A 21,250-nucleotide genomic window follows, 5' to 3' on the forward strand; every position below is an offset into this window, starting at 1 on the left:
AATGGAATCAGCTGTGGATGCAGCTGATGTGATCATGATCTCATTCTATGAAATGTCCTTATAGCAAAAGACAGGCCAGCACTTGCCCAACCAGATAAACAGGTACCACAACTTGGCCAAGTTGACACATGTCCCTAACCATGACACTGGAGGTTTTATTTTTGTTTGTTTCTGTTCAGAATCTTTATAGTGTGAAGTTAAGCCTGTTCCTTTTCTTTCATTTGGTTGTGGTAGGTTTTCAAATATCCTCCTTCTTGGGTCTCACATGGTGGATCTCCTAATATGCCATAATATAATAGTCTTTTATGAGGTTAATGTTACATAATAAATGCTGCTGGCAGAAATCAGCACTATAGCAGAAGAAAACGGCACTGCATTGGGAAGATGTAAAACCTAGAATTTCACCACCAGCTAACTGTGAACTTTGGTTTAGTATTTCAATTTCTTGGGGCTTCAGTTGTGGTTTCTAAGATGTGAATATCAATATTTTGCCTGTCTAAAAGCAGAGAACTTAACAAGATAATCTCTTGATTTCCCATTAGGCTGAGTATATCTATGATTCTTGGGAAAAAGTCAACAAATGACATGTGGAATGACATGGTAATCATCCTATGATATTTCTAAATGTTAGTATTAACATAAATGGGCTATTGGTCTATTCATTGAGGGTAAACAAATTACCACTGCAATGTAAGTTATGAAAAGGGCAGATTTCATTTTGAAATTTTGTATTTTGTGTATCAATCTATCATTTTCCATCACTTTTGAGATTGGTTTCGGTTGTAACTTTTTGTGAGATATGTTAGAACAGAAGGTAAAAAAAATGTTAACTGTTAGCAGAATTTAAAAAATGCACAGAGCTAACGATTTATGCTCTGCTCTATAAATGCATTGGATATTTAAGATTACTATGTCAAATGGAATGCTGTTAACTTGGTTACTCTTTCTAGAAAATTACTTTTGTATTTAGGTATTTCCTTCATTGTCCTAGAACACATGTTTAGTGTTAGAACCTGTTGTAGTAATCAAAGTTTTAAACAGACTTTTATTTTCCTTTTCAACAAACTGAGTAGAAAGTTAGTTGATGATGAAGAGAGGTTGAGGGCAAGAGACCTAAACAAGCTTGTTCAGAAAATTGCATGGATTTGTGGATGGTTTAAATTGCCACCAAAACTGTCTGTGCCAAAACCTCATTTATAACACATGCACATGTAGCTAAACATTAATTCACTCATTTATGCATTCATGTATTGAATTATTTATATACATTGAATAATCATTATGTGCCAGGTACTGTACTAGGAGCTAGTTATAGAAGAGTAAATGAATGGAGGCTATGTCAGGATTCATGGAATAGTGGAAAAATTTCAATGAAAACACAAAGAAATATGTGATTATTCTACTGAGAGGAACCAGAAAGGACTTCACAGATTTGAGTGGGTGATCTCAATATATGCAAGGTGGCTAAGTAGGTGAAATTTCTCAGAAAGCAGTTCAGGGCTGGAAGATAAGAAAAGAGAGTACGGAATATAGAGAAAACCCTACATTTTATAGAGCTGGTGGAAGAGGAGAGTTAAGAAGAAAAAGAAAAATACAGTCAGAGAGGTCCAAGAAGAATCAGGAGGCAACATTTCACAGGCACATGGGAAGAATGGGTTTCAGGGACTTGGTCAGTTTCCAACAGTATAGAAGATCCTGGTAGAATAATAATTTAGAAGAGGTCTCAGGGTATAGCTGTCAGGTGGACCTTGGTTATTTTGGCAAGTGGCTTCAATAGGGTAGTGATTTCATCAATTGAATCTGAGATAAGAGTGGAGGCATATATCACTCACATGTAAGGAGAAGAATGTTTGCTGGAACAGATCCCTGCCTCCTTCTCATGAGTCTATAGGAATTACAACCCCCTGGGCTAGGCAGTTAGAATGAGTAATAGAGAAAACAAAAATATTACTGGGTGGTAGGTATTCTAGAGAAGGGGGCTTTATGCTGGGCAAGTTCTCCAGAAGTACAGGAGTGGGAAGAAGAAAATAAAATAACCCACCAATAAATTTGGTGCTGGGTGGGCATAAGGTAGTTGCCCTGCTGTTCCTATGGGGATACTGCAAAAGCAGTGAATTCTCAGAGGCCTGCCCCTATCCAGGATAATAAGGTGATTATAAAAAGGACAAAGCTGGGTGTTCTGTCTCATAAAGCAGACTTGAGGCAACAGCAGCAAGTTTCCATTAATCTCAAAGAAGAACAGGAAAACATCTAAATTTTCCCATCAGTTTCCCTCGTTAAAGAGTGAATGGATATGGACATAAAGGGTACACAGGGTTACATTTGTGGGGCTCCAACAGGAAACCAGATAAGAATCCATTTTTCTCATAGGTGACAGCCACAGATAGATGCCTAGAGCCAAGGAATGATGATGATGAGATGCAGCAAGAAGGACCACATATCCTGGTCCACCTACAAAGCCTTGATGCTATATAATCACTCGGAACTGTAAGTCTTTGAAGGAAAGGAAAATGGTAGGAAAAGGCAAAGAGTTCTTGGCAGAGAGTGTGACCTCCCCAATCAAACTGCTTGGCTCTACCACGCACAAACTAGGTAACCTTGAGCAAATCACTTTATCTCACTCTGTCTCATTTTCTTTGTCTTTAAAATGGAGATAACCATATCTGTGCCATAGAGTTACTGTAAGAGTCAATGAAGTAATATGGAACATGGTGGATACCTAATTGATATTTGTATACTTTAATAAGAAAAGGCATTAAAGTTGCAAAAATATTCTCAACAGACTGAGTTTATCTTGAGTTACCAAAAATTCTGTTGCTAAGCAGAAAGGGGGTTCAGAATGGAAATGATCACTTTTTTTTTTACATGAAAATAGTTTGTTTTTGAACCTACCTGAATTTGTAGCCTAAGATATTTGTACTTGTTATGTGAGGGCTACTTTAAGTATACTAAGATAAGTTTTCATGTTTTAAATATAGTTGAAAATGTCCTGAAATAAGAAATGTAGTTTCACTAAAAAAAAAAATAAAGTCTTCTGCAAAGGTATCAGGGAAAATGCGTAAGATGTTAAGTCTCCACAGAGGTTTCTAGAGGCTTAATCAACTTCTAGTGCATACTAATAAATGTAGAAACATATAGTAAGAATTATAAAGTCCTGATGGGACAAGACAGAAGTTAGCCCTCTGTAAATGACAAATAACTAAATAAAAGAGATAAAGGTAGAGAAGGTGTCACAGAGAGAAACCTTCTGTTCATATATTTATTTATTCATTCAATAAACAATCATTGAATGTCTCATGTTCCCAACTATTATTTTGAGAATAATAATCCACCATCTATTGGAATGAAAAAATAGTCATAGGCATTTTTAGTATCTTTGTGTTAATTCATACATAAGTATTTTCTTCTTAGCCTCACCAATGTGGGAAATCAAATTTGAGAAAGCCAGAGAAAACACAGCACAGACCTTCTATATGAATTAGAAAGAGGATTTAGGGGGACTCACAAGGAGCATTCCGAAGAGAACTCAGAGTAGACTTCAAGCTCCAAATGAGTTAGGGCTACATCAACCTCTTGTTTAGGAATTATTAAAAATTCTTTGTCAGAGCAAGAGGCCTGGGAGCCCATGGAATAATATTAGCATCTTACTCTGTGCAAACTGTAGTTCTGTGTGCTTTATACACATCAGTCCATTTTATCTTCACCACAATTCGATGAACTAGAAGCTATTGTGTAGCCCTAACTACTGCTAAATGAATAAACACAGAGTGTGAGAAACTTGGTTGTACGCTCTTTTTGTGTTCCATTACTCCCTATCCATTGGCTCCTATTCATGTTCAAGTCATTACCATGTTTTTTCTTTTTAAAATTTAAATAAATAAATAAATAATCTCCCTTGGCTCTTTACTGCCTTCATCAAACTATCACTGAATCTCTTTTCCTTCCCTCATTGCCAAATTTTTGAATCTCAGCTCTCATTATCTCACCCCCAATCAATGCAATCATCACTTTGTGGGAACTGCTCAAAGAGATTGCTATTGTTCACCTTAATGCTAAACTCAGGAACCTCTTCCAGGCAATTTTTCTTTCTGGACTTTTCTATACTTTTTCAAGTTCACCAACTTTTTGAAATGCTCTCCTTCCTGGCCCCAGAGAGAACTTGCCTTCTAACTCCTCTCATACCACTCATGGTTTTTTTTTTTCACTACCTCTTCACTTTCCAATAATTCTGTAAAATATAGTTTTATCCTATATTTTGCACTCCTGTTTTATTCTTTCCAAGCCCGTCACTTCTTCTCTGGGAAATGTCACTTACTTAGTGTCCATGCACAGACAAAGGACACCTACCCAAATCTGTAAAGCATTCCAGTTTTCTCTAGGTAGAAAAATTACCCCCTTCTTCGTGATATCATTGAAATTGTGCCATAATAATATCTTACAAGTCTCACCACATTGAATAATAGGGAGTAGCTCTTGTCTCTGTTTCCCCCTAACTTTTCAACTACTTTGAGCAGGAAAAACATTATTGGCATTTGTAGTCCCAAAATATTGCACAGACTATAGAATGTAATAGGAATCCATAAAAAAATTGTTGTTGTTCTCATTGATATGAGTCAGATAAGGAGGGCAGTATATATGGAACCTTTGTCCTTTAGGATTTAAGATCCCATTCCCAAAGTTCCAGAATGGGAGAGGAATTTGATGTGGAGAGGATAAAGACATGGTTAGGGTGAAACATTAGAACAAACCTAGCTAAATTGATTTCTGCCATCTACCTATGTGTCTTAAGCCATGGTTTTCTGCTGTGTACTTTGGGCAAAACACCTCCCACTACCACCGAGTAAGCAAGGTGCTCCATTTCTGAGCAGTTCTCAGGCAAAGAGGCCACATTAGGTTATCAAGATTTTTGAAAATTTTGATGCTCAATCTCCAAGCTAATTGGTTCTTTATTTCTGTGTCAGAGAGTCTTGAAAGCTTGCATTCCTTGATGAAACAGCATTTATGATGCAAGGAAAGCGAGCCTCCAAGACTCTCTGACACAGAAAATATGTCATTTCCTTTTCTTGTAAAATACTGAGGGACACAGTAATTACTTGATAAGGCCCCCTTGAGATTCCTCTTTAACTTCCAATCAGATTATACTGAACTATCTATTTCTTCATAAGCTTGTGGTTGGCAATTTGTAATTTTTATTCTCTCAGTCTCACCAATTTGTAAGAAGAGAACTTAAGAATATTGGTCTCAATGGTAACGAAGATAGCTTTTGTTACCAGCCTCTGCCAAGAAGAAGAACTGGGATCCCACAATCTTGTCTTAAGGACCTAAGACAGGTTTGGAGGTTACTATGCAGTGTGACAACCAGCATCTAGTACCTGACCTAAGCATCTCAAATCCCTTCTCCCTATTAGCTTCTATTTCCCCCCACCTTCCTCACAAATTTTAAGTAGAAGTCTTCATTTTAAGGTAAGAGTTTTGGATTATTTCTGAATCAGCTTCTTCTAGGAGACCAGTCAAGTCTTCAGACAAATAGGTTTCCCTATGTCCTATCCTAGAATGCTAAAGTACCTATAGTTGATAAGCAGATTGTTCCTCTGTTATATTTTCATGTTCTGTTTTGTTCTATTTGAAATCAAGCCTTATATAATTAAAACTGGAAACATTTCTTTAATATTACAATGGGTTTTATTAGAACAAAGTTTAGATTCTCAAATAAATATGTGGCATGTATTTTGCCCTGTAAACATTAAATATTAACAAATTAATTAATACTTCCTTTGGCATTTTCTTTATTTTGGAATTGCCCTCCCCTCTATTTGATAGTGAAGATTTTCCTGGACTTACAATGTCAGGAAAGGAGCCTCTCCCTGGGTGAATTTCAAAAGCCTCTGCTCCTATAGTAATGTGAAAATCTCAAAACCTAAACATACATTTTTGGGGGGAAAAGAGTCAGATTAAGATTTTCTTCTACCATACCCTTCCAAGACAAAAGATTCCTTTGTCTAAGAAGAGGTAATTGACTTAATTGGTCTTAACTGACTTGAAATGGAAGTAGAGAGAGTAAGGAGGTTAGTGAGTACATAAGGAATATTTTCATTGTACAGTATGAAAAGTAAATAGTGAATGATGCCCATGTATGTAAGAATGTCATGGAATGGACATCAGGAATCACAATTTGCATTGACAATTGACAGACAACCAGACAAAACAATGAATGTCTCAGTGGATTTCTGTATTCAAAGATGAATGATGTGCAGGGAAGAGAGGTCTGGAAGAGGCATCATCACTACCCTCCAAATTCCACTGGTAAAAGTAATCATTTGACCACATAAGCTACAGGGAAGTTTGGAATATCAATGTCCTAACTACAGTTCTATCCCTATGGAAGAAGGGAAGAGGGATTTTTCCACAAAAGATAACAGTTTCCACCAGATTGCCACCAAATTTGTCTATTAATTTCTTCCCACGTAAAACACAGTCAATCCCACTTGAGGAAAATAACTAAAAATTCCCCCCAGTTACTTTCTCCTGGTCAAAGTCCAGAGTCTTACAATATACAAAGTAACTTCAATAAATTTCCCATTCAAAAAGTAAATAGAACAAGTAGAGAAATTTCAAATCCTGAGAAGCAGGAATTTCAAAAAGTCCCTGGCCTAGGAGAGATGAGTTAGTTCCTTGTTGGTCTAATAGGGAAACCTTAAGAAAGGCTCAGAATAATCAGTCTTACATCCAGTTGTTGTTGGCTTTTTCCAACCCTGTTGTACCTCAATTTTTACATGCTCTTAATTCTGTTAAATCTCTTCTTGCAAACAAACAAGTTATTATCTGAGCTCATGATTTTTATAATTTTTTAATAAAATCAGCAAGGAATAGATACTGCACACTAACTATGTGGCCCAAAGTGCTTCCCTTAAAACCAAGGCAGTTAAGGTATAATATTTGCCTTCTAAGTTATTATAAGAAAGACTTTTACTAAACAAAAAGTAAGAAAGGTCACTGATTTTGTAGACAGCACTCTCTTGGCTACCTGCTTATTAACAGTTAAACCAAGAAGATATATTTGAGATTATTTGTGACCTTATCCAATCAAGTTACTCATTTCTTTGTTAGTCAGAATAAGGATCAGATGCTGTAACAAAGAAATTCTACATTATTTCAGTTACTTAAAGATAGATGTTATTTCTTTCACACAACTTAACTAAAGGTAAGAGTTCTAGGTGGACAGTGTCTCTGTTCCATGTAGTCTTCAGGAACCCAGGTCCTTTCCATCTCATTTCTCTGCACATGCAAAAGTGTGTGCCAAAGCTAAGCTTCAGGTTTGTCCAAACTCCAGTTCTTGGGAAAGGGAAATAACAAGCAGGGTATGAAAAATGAAGTCTGCAAAATGAAACATCACATTTAATCTCATTCTATCCAGAATCTCAGTTATATAGCCACACAAACTTGCAAGGGGTGCCTGAGTATGGGCAACTACAATATAGCTGTAATTCTACCACTATGGAGCAAAATGAATAATGACTCTCTTTTTCTTTTGTAAAGTTAGCAATATATTACCATGAAACAAGGGAAGAAGAGATTTGAGTAGACCATTAGCAGTCCCTGTCAAAATTTATAGTTTACAGCCTTACTGGGAATTATGTAAGGTAAATACATAATTACAAACAGGGCATTAAGGGCTGTATGGTTATAAACACGACATGATGTTAAGGAATAAAGTAATGGATCTAACTTGGCCTTGAGGGGTCAGGAAGGCTTCTACCAGCAGGTAGATATAAAAGGAGTCCTAAAAAATATAAAAATAAAAAAATAAATAAATAAATAAAAAAGGAGTCCTAAAGGATGAGCAGCAGCCATTCTAGTTGGAGACAGGTTCCAAGAGTTTTTAAGAAAAGAAAACTCAACCTGCATGAAGGCCAAGCACTATGTTTTGGAAAACCCCAAGTGTCACCTGTATGACCTAAAATTTTGCCTTAAGAATAAATTGCTGGAATATAGAAAGCATGGGGGAAAAAAGATGTGAAATGAGATTTGAGAGCCTTTCTTTTAAGAAATGCTGTATCAGCAAAGCAATCAATGGCATAGAGGATGATATCCTGTGAAAAAAATTAATAGTGATGATTTTGAGTCAAAAAGGATTCAAAAGAATTCGACACTGAAGGTGAAGTATTTGTGAGAATATTTACCAATTAATTTCACTTTCATTTTTATAAATAAGGCAAAACATAAAATCATAGGTGAATAAGTTAAATATCTACTTAATTAGGTATAAAATTGGAATTATAAATGATAAAGCATTTTGCCATGGCTTAATTGAAAATGTTTTCTTTCTTACCAGTATTGGAGATCACTATACTGTTTAGAATTGATGGCACCTTAGATTCTATGCACTACTTTATTTCCTATTTTAGTAAAGGGCCAGTGAATCTTTTTAGAAGATTCAGAATCCATATATATATAGCTCAACAATTTCCCCCTTATAACATATTCAAGGAAATAACCAGAAAAGTAGTCAAAGGAACATTACGGGGGGTGGGTGGGAATATATTTATTGTTTTACTAGGGAAAATGTAGAAGTGTCCAAAAATTGTTAAATCATGGCACATGAATGTGACAGAATAAAATATTATTTACTTAATAGAAATTGAACTTTGAAAAATATTTTTAAAACTTGGGGAAATTTTCTAAAGGACATAAATAGTTTATGCAATATTATTCTCATTTTGTATTTGTGTGTACATAGAAGTAAATAGATAAAAATATTAACTACAGTTAGATTATGAGCAAATTCAATTTTGTTTTTGTACTTCGGTATTTCTCTAAATCTTTTATGATAGCATATATCCCTTTGTAATTAGAAATGTTTGAAAAATAACTTTTTGAGTACCATAAAAATGTTTCTGAAGGATCTTTAGTGACATCATATTCTCCTTTTGATACTGTTGAATATAAAATACATTCCTCACAAATGGACTCTGATCTAAACTTTGATATAAGATATCCATTTTTCTATTCACTTATTTTGGAAAAAACAAATTCACATTTAATGTTTCAAAGTCATTTTAAGTACATTTCTAACCCAAAACTAATTTTAAAATCAAATGTTAACATCCCAGAAAAAGCCAGAATATAAAAATACTAAAACTAAAAATATGGTGATTAGCAGATGAGGAGGTGGAAGTAACACATACCAAGCTTTCATGATTTGACTTTAGTTTTTCACCTGCTAAACACATTTACACTTCCAATTTTAGTAATTATTTTGCATCCTATTTCTCACTGTCTCTTATCTTTGCCATTTGGCTTTCCTCAGACTATTATAAACCCAATCACTCAATCAATCAATCAATATCTTCAAAAAAATTTCAACTTCTAAATGGGGTACAGCATAAGAGGCCCAAATAGATCCAAGCAACTCTAACTACTCCTACGTTCAAGATGTGTTTAGATTGTTTGATAGGTTATAAAAACATCTACATCTAGTACCCCAGCCCACACATTGCAGATGCTCAATAAATGTCTATTGCATAATGAAATTTTTATGAAATATAATGACAGCAATATATTAATACTAAAAATAAAATACATCATATGCTAGTGTCTCGTGAGCTGTGCAGGTCATATGAAATGTAACTTTCATTTAAGGGAGAGAGACTACAGGCTGACCTTACCTAAGGTCACCTGGGCTTGAGGATGCAAGTTCATGGTACAGCCCACACAATGCCTCTGTGCTCATTTGGGAAAAGTACCCCTTTTCCTACCTGGTACAACATTAAGATGTGTGGCTTGCCAAACAAAAAGATAATGGGCCGAATTTTATCTCCTTTTAAAACACTTGTAGACACTGTATTTCAGTAAACAACCTAAACAAACTAAACGTGGCTCTGAAAGGAAGTAAACTTGTGTCTGAAAAGGCATTTAATATATTTCTTTGATTCACAATTTGATTTCCTAATTCTTTTCCCTTCCTGCAATGGTCATAATCCTAATTACTCAAAAACTTTAGATAATATCTTTATCCTTAAGCCCATCCTACAGATATGCTTTAAATATTATTTCCATTTTGAAATAATTTTCCCCCATTACCCTTCTCAATTTAAAAAGCAATTGTTATATAAGAGCTGGTCAACCAAGATGGCAGTGTAAGACACTCTAGAGTGCTGTTATCCTACCGAATCTTTGTTAAACCAACAAAAATTGACAGAACTATCTGCTACAAACTTTCAGAAAACAGTTAAAGGGTGACAGCAACTGGATACATGCCAAATCAAGAAAAATGCAGTTTAAAAACAGTAGGAGCAGCTCATGGCTGCCTTGCTGAACCTACACCCATTCCTTCCTCAGCATAGTGTAGAGCTGGGCTACAGTTCCATCGGAGGTCCCTGGGCCAGAGAGAGCAAAGTAATCCTGTGTGCATACTAGAGTGCCTGTATACTGGTGCCAAAATATCAGGTGGTAGCCTGAAAGACTGAACCAGGAAACACCTATTTGACTCACCATACCAGAATGTGCACTGTAGGCTTTAGCTTGTGGACAGCTAAAGCAGTTGTAAGAAACAGTTCATTAAAAGCAGAGAGGTGTATAGGAATACCTGCGTTAAGATATATGATATAGCACCAATGATGGGGGAAAGTCTATTTCATAGTGAATAAAGGGAACATTCAGATGTTTGTAAATGTGGGAATTCTTAAGGCCACAAGCAAGTGCAAGCCCAGGGCAAGACACAGGCAGAGAGGAATCTGCATTTCACATACACGTCAGGCTGTTCTTCTTGAAGATCACCTGCCAACAAAGATCCAATCTGAAAAGATTGTAAAAGGTGGTTTATTTGCATTGTTTTTTTCTTTTTGTTAGCTTCAGGCACTCAAGGACCTCTGTCTATCACTAGTTTGATATAAACTTAAGGAACAGCTCAAGGACTAAGTCCCAGAGTTAGCACATTAAAATATTAAAGTGTACAACTGTGCAACAAATGATTACAAATCAAAGAAATAGGAAATGATGGCACAACCAAAGGAACAAGAAACCATCAATAAAAAAGAGAAGACTTCAAAAATACCAGACGGAGACTTAAAAAAACATGATCAATATGCCCAAGCAGATAGAGTAAAACATGAAGAACCTGTAAGAACTAAAAAGTGAAGCTGCATACCAAAATGCAATACAATAGTACAGACATTTACAGTTACCCATATGGTTAGCTTTACAGGAGATGTTAATTTCTTTTTGCCACTTCTATCCAGTTTCTAGTGCCCTTTCCCTCAGTGTTCCTTTTTGGTCACACAGCCACATTGTGAAAGCCATACGATGAAGATGTCTTGATGACAAAATCATTGGAGTTGAATATCTCATGGCTAGGTCTAACATTAAATAAAGACCCCATTTTGCATTGTCTTGAGCCAGAAACACACACGAGTCCTTCCAGTGTGAAAACTGCCATGAATTTGCCAACTAGCTTTCATATCAAATGGTGACCAAAAAATGGGTGGAAAAGAATACTTTCAAATAGTTGTAAATTCTATTTCCTAATTTTTTCAGTTTTTTTATATTAAAAATATATTTCTATTTTTTATATCATTTTTATACATTTTTATTTTCTTTGGCATGGGCAGGTTCTGGGAATCGAACTCGTATATTTTTTATAAGTTAAAAGAAAATCTGTTTAAAGCAATGGCATGATTGTATAGTACAACCCAAGATGAAGCAGACCAAAAATGGATTTGTTAAGCAATCACATTTTGATAACTTATTAAAACTTGCAATTTATCTTTATTTTTTATTTATTTTAATTTTTTCCCAGGGGAAGGATTATAAAGATCATTTGAATGAAATGAAATGAAATAAAAATGAAAAACCTCAATTATACAAGCAAAAGAGACCCCTTTTTGTTTTCTCCCCTTTTTTCACCCTAATAGTAGAAACTTGAACTTTTAAACAGTTAAACACCTCCAACATTAAATACTTTACTGAAGTAGTAAACAGAAAATAGAGCTTCATTTAGGATTATTTGTGGGATATAGTCTACTAAATTTTAAGATGTTTCTAACATTACTTGATATATTCAGTCAACTTCTTGATACATGAAGAATCTTCTTAGTATCATAAAACTTGAGGCTTAGAAAGGACATTATACATGATGTAATCTGTCACTGACAATGAATAATAATACTGCAAATTTATATAATCTTTAGAATTCTTTCTAAATATCTCATTTTTCTTAATGATGAACTTTTGGTGTAGCTAAAGTGCTTATTAGCATCCCCATTTTGTAAAAGCAGATAATGTGGCTTCTTTCATAGAAGTTCATAGAAGTAACTGTGCTCTGTAGTAGTTAGAGCACAGATTCTACATCGAGAGACATCAAGGTCAAAATCCCAGCTCCGGCATTTTAATAGGTATAAGACTTTCCTGAGCCTCAATTTCCTCATAATTAAAACAGTTAATATTACTACTGTGTAATATTAAGTGGTTTTGAGACCAAAAGGGGATAAAACATATGCAAGTCATTTAATATAGTATTTGGTTTATAGCAAACAATAAGTGTTAGCTGTTACTCTGTAGCACTATAATCAAGTATTTCTACTTCACTGAAGAGTCCGACGTCCTGAGGAGTCAACTCCTTTGCCCATAGTCATTGTATTAATTCTCTCTTCTGTCAAACTTACCTTATAGAAATAGCTTTCCTTCCATAAAAAATAACTCTTCAAGGGATTTGATGGTGGAATAGGAGAGGCTGAGTTCACCCCTGCTTCATGTAACAAAGAAATATAAGGAGAAAACTGTCCCGGTCAGATCAAGTGATTATAGAGGGTCTTCTACCCTACATAGGAAGACGCTTGGAAGAAAACCAAAGAAATTTTGACAAACAGAATGGGTTATTGTGCTTGGTCATGACTTCATCTACCCCCATAACTGGCTTAGGAAGATGTTCCCTTCAGCTTCATAACTGGAAGTGCCTGCGGGAGCTTGGAAGATAAGACATGCTTTTCTTGTGCACAGATTCCACTTAGTCAAGGTCTAGTGCCTACCCCGTGACATGCTGCTGTGGGCACCTGTTTTTTGGCAAAAACTTGGGGGCCTTTCCCTGGAGAGGAGGGGGAGATGTAGAGTGGTGCCAGTCTGACATCCGAAGAGTAAGCAAAACTTGTTTGGGTCCTGATGCTGCTCCCCTTCTCCCACAGAGTCCTAGAGGCAACAAATGTGGGGAGAAGGAGAGGTGAGGCAGAGGAAGTCGATGATCTAAGCCATGACTGGCTGCTAGACATTGCACCTGCTGTCCGGAACAAGTGGGCCTAAGGGGACAAGAAGACTCAAGAGTGCCATCTTCTGGGGAGAAGCAGAATTGGGAGAAGCAGAAAGGGTAGTCTGACACATTGCCTATCTGCATAGCTCTCAAACAAAGTCCCAAGTAGAATTGCAATCTCTCCATGAGATTATGGACTTGGTTTCAAGGGTAAGGACTAACAAACCAATTCCAAAAGGGGATCTACAAAGCTAATACAAATGGATTAAAAATCTTAGACAAGGGAAGGAAATAAATGTGCAAAATAACTTAAGACATTAAAATGCTTTGTCTACTGAGAAGATGATAAAGCATGTGAAAATCCAGGCAGATATGGCTCAGCTAAAGGACCAAAATAAATTGCCCGAGGGGACACAGAATTTGGAAACACTAACTCAGGTTGTTCATAACGACATAAAGGATATCAAGAAGACACTGGAGGAGCATAAAAAATAATTTGAAAGAATATGTAGAAAAATATCAGATATCACAGAGATGAAAGCCACTGTGGATAAAATTAAAAGTATAGGGTGGTGTGATGGTGGCTTGGTGGCAGAATTCTTACCTGCCATGCCAGAGACCTGGGTTCAATTCCCAGTGCCTATCCATGCAAAAAAAAAAAAATATTATTAGAGACTCATAACTGTAGACTTCAAGAAGCAGAAGACAGAATATGCAAATTATAAGACAGGACAATTGAACTTGAATGTTCAAAAGAACAAATGGCAAGAAAAATGGAAAAAATGGAACTTGATCTCGGAAATGACAGACATCATGAAGTATACAAATATAAGAATTATTGGTGTCCAAGAAGGAGATGAGAGAAATAAAGGAATATGAAGTCTAGTTGAAGATATAATGGAGGAAAACTTCCCAATCCTTACAAAAGACATAAACATCCAAATCAAACAAGCCTCACACAGAATATATCCAAATAGGCTTACTCTAAGACATATACTTATAAGAACGTGTGGTAGTTAGATTCGGTTGTCAACTTGGCCAGGTGAAGGTGCCTAGTTCTGTTGCTGTGGACATGAGCCAATGGTACATGAACCTCATCTGTTGCTAATTACATCTGCAGTCAGCTAGGAGGCACGCCTGCTACAATGAATGATGTTTGACTTAATTGGCTGGTGCTTAAATGAGAGAGTGCAAAGCAGCACAGCCTAAGCAGCTTGGCATATCTCATCTCAGCACTTGCAGCTCAGCCCAGGCCTTTGGAGATACAGAAAGGAATCAACCTGGGGAAAGTTATTGGAACCCAGAGGCCTGGAGAGAAGGCCAGCAGAAATTACCCTGAGCCTTCCCACATAAGAAAGAACCTCAGATGAAAGTTAGCTGCCTTTCCTCTGAAGAACTAATGAAATAAATCCCCTTTTATTAAAAGCCAATCCATCTCTGGTGTGTTGCATCCTGGCAGCTAGCAAACTAGAACAGAATATAAATCTTGAAGAGAAGCAAAAAGCCACAAAAGTGGCAAGAGAAAAGAGTTTTATTACATACGAGGGAAAATGTACAAGACTGAACTCAGGACTACTCAACAGGCACCATGGAGACAAGAAGGCAATGGTATGATATATTTAAGATTTTGAACAAGAAAGACTTCTAGCCAAAAATTCTTTATCCTGCCAAGTTACCCTGCAAAATTGAGGGAGAGATTAAAATCTTCACAGATAAATAACACCTGTGAGAATTTGCCAACAAGAGTCCTGCTGTACAAGAAATATTAAAGGAAGCTCTGGGGACTGAAAAAAGGCAGAGAGGGAGGTCTGGAGAAGGGTACAGAAACAGTATTACTGAGGGTAACTTAAAAGTTAAAAAGTGAGAGAGGGAAAAGAATATATAGATCTGACAATCAGTTCTGTTGCACAATCTGTATCCCTTCAGTTCCCATTACTCAATCTCTACCCTATTTCAACCTCCTGATAACCTGTGTTCTTAACTGAAATTCCCCAAGGTCACTCCAAGGCCACCTAATGTCAGTTCATATCAGTGAGACCATACAGTATTTGTCCTTTTGCTTCTGGCTAATTTCAATCAGCATAACATCCTCAAGGTCCATCCATGTTGTTACATGCTTCATGACTTTATTCTGTCTTACAGTTGTGTAATATTCCATTTTATGTATATACCACAGGTTGGTTAGCCACTCATCTGTTGATGGACATTTAGGCTGTTTTCGTCTCTTGGCAATTGTAAATAATGCTGCTATAAACATTGGTGTGCAAATGTCTGTTTGTGTCCTTGCCTTCATGTCCTCTGAATAGATAACTAGCAATGGTATTGCTAGATCTTATGGCAGTTCTATACTTACCTTCCTGAGGAACCACCAAACTGCCTTCCACAATGGTTGTAACATTTTATATTCCCACCAACAGTGGATAAGTGTGCTTCTTTCTCCACATCCTTTCCAGCACTTGTTGTTTTCTGTTTTTTGATAATGGCCATTCTAGTGGGTGTCAGATGACTTGCATTTCCCTAATAGCCAGGGAAATCAAATATCTTTTCATGTGCCTTTTTAGCCATTTCTATTTCCTCTTCTGAGAAGTGTCTGTTCATGTCTTTTGCCCATTTTTCATTTGGGTTGTTTGTCTTTTCGTTGCTGAGTTGAACAATCTCTTCATATATTCTGGATTCTAGACCCTTATCTGATATGTGGTTTCCAAGCATTGTCTCCCATTGCATGGGCTGCCTTTTTACTTTCTTGGCAAAGTTATTTGATGCGCAAAAGTGTTTAATTTTGAGAAGTTCCTGTTTATTTCTTTCTTTCTTCAATGCTCATGTTCTGGGTATAAGATCTAGAAAGCTGCCTCCTACTACAAGTTTTATAAGATGTTTCCCTACATTTTCTTCTAAAAGTTTTATGGTCTTAGATCTAATGTTTAGGTCTTTGATCCATTTTGAGTTAATTTTTGTATAGGGTGTGAGATATGGATATCCAGTTCTCCAAGCTCCATTTATTGAAGAGGCTGCTTACCCCCAAGGTGAATTGGCTTGACTATCTTATCAAAGATCAGTTGTCCAAAGATGAGAGGGTCTATATCTGAATACTCTATTTGATTCCATTGGTCAGTATATCTGTCTTTATGCCAGTACCATGCTGTTTTGACCACTGTAGCTTTGTAATATGCCTTAAAGTCAGGTAGTGTGAGACTTCTGACTTCATTTCTCTTTTTCAAGATATTTTTAGCTATTAGGGACACTCTCTCCTTCCAAATAAATTTCATTATTGTTTTTTCTATTTCTGCAAAGTAAGTTTTGGGGATTTTAATTGTTATTGCATTGAATCTATAAATAAATTTAGGCAAAATTGAAATCTTAATGATATTTAGTCTTCCAATCCATGAACATGGTATGCCCTTCCATTTATTTAGGTCTTCTGTGATTTCTTTCAGCAATTTCTTGTAGTTTTTTTCTACAGGTATTTTGTATCCTTAGTTAAATTTATTCCTAAATATTTTATTCTTTCGGTTGCTTGTCTTAATTTTAAATTGGTTTATGAAACTTACTGTACAAACACAGGCTTTACAATGATTATCTGGATACTTTATTTAAATATGACTATGGAAAAGCTAACTAAGATATTCATTTTTGGTGGTCCTAAGCATATTATTTGTTTTCTTAAATAAAAATATTTTTTAAAAACATTAAAAAATAACTCCTTAAACATGGAAGTTCTCTTTTCCCACTTCCTCTCATCAATGACTGATCTTTCCCTGTTGGCCTCAAATTATTTAGGCTTCCCTTTTATTGATCTCCAATGTCTGTTATAATAACTTTCCATTTCTCTACTCTTCACTTACTAAAGTCTCAAAAATATTTATAATTTTCTCATCACCCTTATTGCAAAATTATAATCTTAGAGACAAAAATTGTATCTGTCTGGTCAAGCTTATTCAATCAGGTAAAATTTTGATCTTCTTTCTCTAGCTTCTGAATATTATCAGTCACCTGGTCAATACTTTTAAGGTGTTAATTTAAACAGTTTCTTACATGTATTTGTCCTTTTCCTTCTTTTCCCATTACCATTAGCTTGTGAAATAAGGACCGTGCTCTTTCCTTCATGCAAAATGTTTCAGATATTTGCTATGTGTTAGAAAAATGTGACACTCTAGCCACATATTAATTTTTGAAGAGCAAGCTTCTGAAAATCACTCGAGAAATGAGGCATTCAAAAAATTCAGAAGAAAGTGTAGATGAGTACTGAATCATGAAAGTCTTTGCTAACTCCACTCTGGGCCTTTGAGTTACCCCACTGCACCCCTAAAGAGGAAAAAGGAACTGGCCTTAGAATCCCCTAGAACATTTTCATCATAGCAGAAAGTTCTATTAGATAATGCTATCTCTGAGTCTCTGATAACATTTTGTTTCATTTGAATATAAAGAATGAACTTGAAGAATAATTCTGAGTAGCTGTTTATTAAACTAGAATTTAACAAATCCTGTATGCTAACTGGAAAATCCATATTTCTCTATGAAGAACCACTAACAAAAAGTGCCTTAAAAACCTTTCCCTAAGCAAAACATGTTCTTAGACTCCTCTTTAGGAGTATATATGACTTTTCCACAAGTGAGATACACAGAAGGTAAAACAGCCATAACCCCTGTATTAGTTAGGGTTCTCTAGAGAAACAGAATCAACAGGAAATATCTGTAAATATAAAATTTATAAAAGTGTCTTATGTAACTATGGGAATGTAAAGTCCAAAATCCATAGGGCAGGCTGTGAAGCTGAGGACTCCGATGGAGGATCCAGATGAATTCCACAGGAGAGGCTTGCCAGCCAAAGCAGGAAGAGAGCTTATCTCTTCCGAATCCTCCTTAAAAGGCTTCCAGTGATTAGTTTAAGCATCACTCATTGCAGAAGACACTCCCCTTAGCTGATTACAGCTACATGAACATGATTTAATTCTATGAAATGCCCTCATAGCAACAGACAGGCTGGCACTTTCCAACCAGACAAACAGGTACCATCACCTGGCCAAGATGACACATGAACCTGACCATGACAACCCCTTTCCTCAAGGATAATCAACCCACAAAGAAAGCTGGAACCATATCCACACCAGCCCATGAAATAGAGTTTTTGTTCTTCGCTCTCCTTGGATTAAAATAGGAAAAAAAGTACATGCTCACCCTCCTGTTGAGTAATAGGTCCCACATCAGATATCCAACTCCATTATATAGATCTTGTAACCATGCAGTTTCACATTTTTTGGGTCAAGCTAAATGCAAGGAAGATTACATGGGATGGAAATAAGATTAGAGGTGAGATTTGGTGATTTGGAGGGCCATAACTATTATTTTTTCACGTTGTTAGTGCAGAGATTTAACTGTAACTTCAGGTTCTACTTTAAAATATAGTGGCATAAATTACATAGCAGAAGATTGAAATATTAAATGAAACAGGTAAGGCAAAATATAGTTATTCCTCAAACTACTTGAATATCTTATAAATGACAAGCAGAAACTTAATCTAGAGATTGGGAGAATCCTTAAATCATGCTAACAAAATCAATTCTGGAAAAAATTGTGCTAAATCAAAACAGAAGTGTAGGATAAGGAAAGAACAGCATTAGAGGCAGGTTTGATTTTGAATCCCTGCTGTACTACCTCACTGGCTGTCTCACATACTTTCTTAATGCATTAGTTGAGGATAATGATACCTCTGTTAGCTGAGCTTCATTACCTTATTGTAAGATTTAAATGAGATAATGCATATAAAGCCATTGTCACAGCACATGTCACATAAGACACTCAATAAATGCTAATAGTAAGATTGGAAATAAGAAGAGAAAAATACGAGGGGAGAGGAAGACACTGGTTAAAAAAATAATAGATTTTTAATTTTAAAAAATTTATTTTTATTTAAAAACTCCCCATTTGCAAAAGCCATGCAGCCACACTCATTGCAGATATGTCAGGTAGCCTGGTCTCTTCTGTTTGAAAGTGAATGTGTATTCAGATTCCACAAAATGTAGCAGAAAGCTTGAAAAGAAACTCTGATTACATTTTTTTTTCCTTTAAAGTAGCGTATGAGTGGGGTAGCCCTGGTGAACAAACATATTTTTAGAGTCAACTTTAAGGCTTAGCTGTGGGATTAGCATTCCCATTTAAGAGCAGATTCAAATAAGAAAATGATATAAGGGATCTCTATAAATGGGATGTGTGGTGATGACAGTCCCATTATTCAATCCATAAAGAGAAGTATGAAAGGCATCTAAATTATCCCACTTTAAAATACTAATTTCAGGATTAAAGTCATCAAAGTTGCTTGAATTACATCAATAACTTGTCAAGAAAGATTTACATTTCAGAACTTTATGTAATGCATTGCCCTAGGAAGCTACATTTCCCTTAAATATATACTATTCGTTTCTACAACCATAATTTATTAGAAAAGTTGCCAGCTTGTTCTTTGCAAGATTTTGGAAAAGTTTGCCAGGCACACTGTGTCCTGTCTTGAGGTTTGTTAAAGTGAAAGAACAGTTTGACAAAGTCTTGTCAGGGAAATGTTGCTCCACTGGCAAGCCAAAGGTCAGACTGTAATTTAAGCAGCAGTTTTCCTGTCAAGGGTGAAACACTCCCCACTTTCATCTCCCAAGCAGGGAAGAAATCAATCCCTTAGCAGTCTTAGAATGGAAAGTTTAAATGAGGACAAAAAAAGTCATCTTTTCTTTTTTCTGTTGTAGTTATCTTTTGTTTTGTTGTGTTTTCCTCATTGGTCAGCAGACAGCTCTGTAATTGTTTTGTTGACAACAAAGGATTTTTGAGTGTTAACTCTGTTCTTTTTTTCTCCTTGGTCTCAAATGATATAGAAATGGTGAGAAATTGAATATTTCTGGACTCCATTGCTAGACCTCACAAGCAATGATACCCAGATATTGGTTTCAATGGGAGCAAAGTTCAAAAACAACCTAATGATTTGCTTACAAAAAAACAAACCAAAACTGTCTGCCTAAAGATAATTTCAAGGCCCGCCACCTGATTTGATTAAGGATCTAAGGGCCTGAGTGCAGGTTCTTTGGAAGACATAGCCATAATTTCAATATAACACTTTGTGGGGAGTAGAGGGAAAATTATTTCACATTCCAGACCCTCCCCTGGTCCCTAGAATTTGAGTGACTTAGCTTTCAACTTTATCCCCAGTGAAGAGAAGGGAATCTTTTGGATGATAAAAGTGTTGCTTAGCACTTCAATATTAGAAAAATTCAATTTTTATTTACATGGTTGCTTGTTTTTTCTGTAGTTTATGTGGCATGCAATTAACCTGACTTTGCTGGTCAGCTTGGTATTTAGCAATAGTATGATATTGCTTAGGTTTTTGACCTAAGTTACAGAACTAATATATTCTCAATAAAAAATAAAAATCTAACCATGCAGAAAAGTCAAATCCCAAACCAGTCAAACCTATTTATATTGAATTCAATCACATTTTAACCTCTCTCCCCCTAGCACCTCTCATGTGGATGCCTACAGTAGCCTCCTCCTATCTAGTCTCCCTGCCTCCTTTCATATCCTCAACTTTCCACTCTGCACATAGCAGCCAGAACGAGCATATCTGAACAAGTCAGATCATGCCATTTTCTGGCAGAAAATATCCCATGGCTTCCCATTGCAATGAAATGCAATCTAAACAGTCCTTTCTATCCACACATCCTGATATAGACAGTCTACTGTCTTGTTTCTCACCTTCCTTTAGTCACAGTGGACTCCTTGCATTTCCCACATGTTCCTAGCCCAGGATCTTTGCACTTGCTAACCATTGCCTGAAAGTTCTTCCCACAGATATTTGCTTGTCCCTTACTTCATTCAGGTCTCTGCCTAAGAGGTCCACTTATCTAAGATGGTAGTTTTTGTCACTCCCTATATTCTTACCTTGCTTTATGTTTTCCTAATGACATTCTTACTGATATTGTATTTTATATCTGTTTATTCGCTATTTGCTTCTCCCATAAGAATATGAATTCTGGG

The 21,250-nt window shown here is 36.0% G+C and overlaps 1 long non-coding RNA gene across 3 annotated transcripts in view; it reads left to right on the top strand.

Annotated features, from left to right (window-relative positions):
- Window positions 1-338: 338 nt before the first annotated feature.
- The window catches only part of LOC143669152 (uncharacterized), a 61,782-nt gene continuing 40,870 nt past the window's right edge, over window positions 339-21,250 (top strand). For 2 of the 3 annotated variants that reach the window (XR_013168751.1, XR_013168749.1), the window contains exons 1-3: window positions 339-427; window positions 543-600; window positions 2,371-2,487. This is a non-coding gene — a long non-coding RNA (uncharacterized LOC143669152). Of the gene's footprint in view, window positions 428-542; window positions 601-2,370; window positions 2,593-21,250 lie in introns of all 3 variants that reach the window. The other variant, XR_013168752.1, reaches the window with a different exon arrangement.

The sequence above is a fragment of the Tamandua tetradactyla genome, chromosome 25 (genome assembly GCF_023851605.1).
Source record: "Tamandua tetradactyla isolate mTamTet1 chromosome 25, mTamTet1.pri, whole genome shotgun sequence".
NCBI lineage: Eukaryota > Metazoa > Chordata > Mammalia > Pilosa > Myrmecophagidae > Tamandua > Tamandua tetradactyla.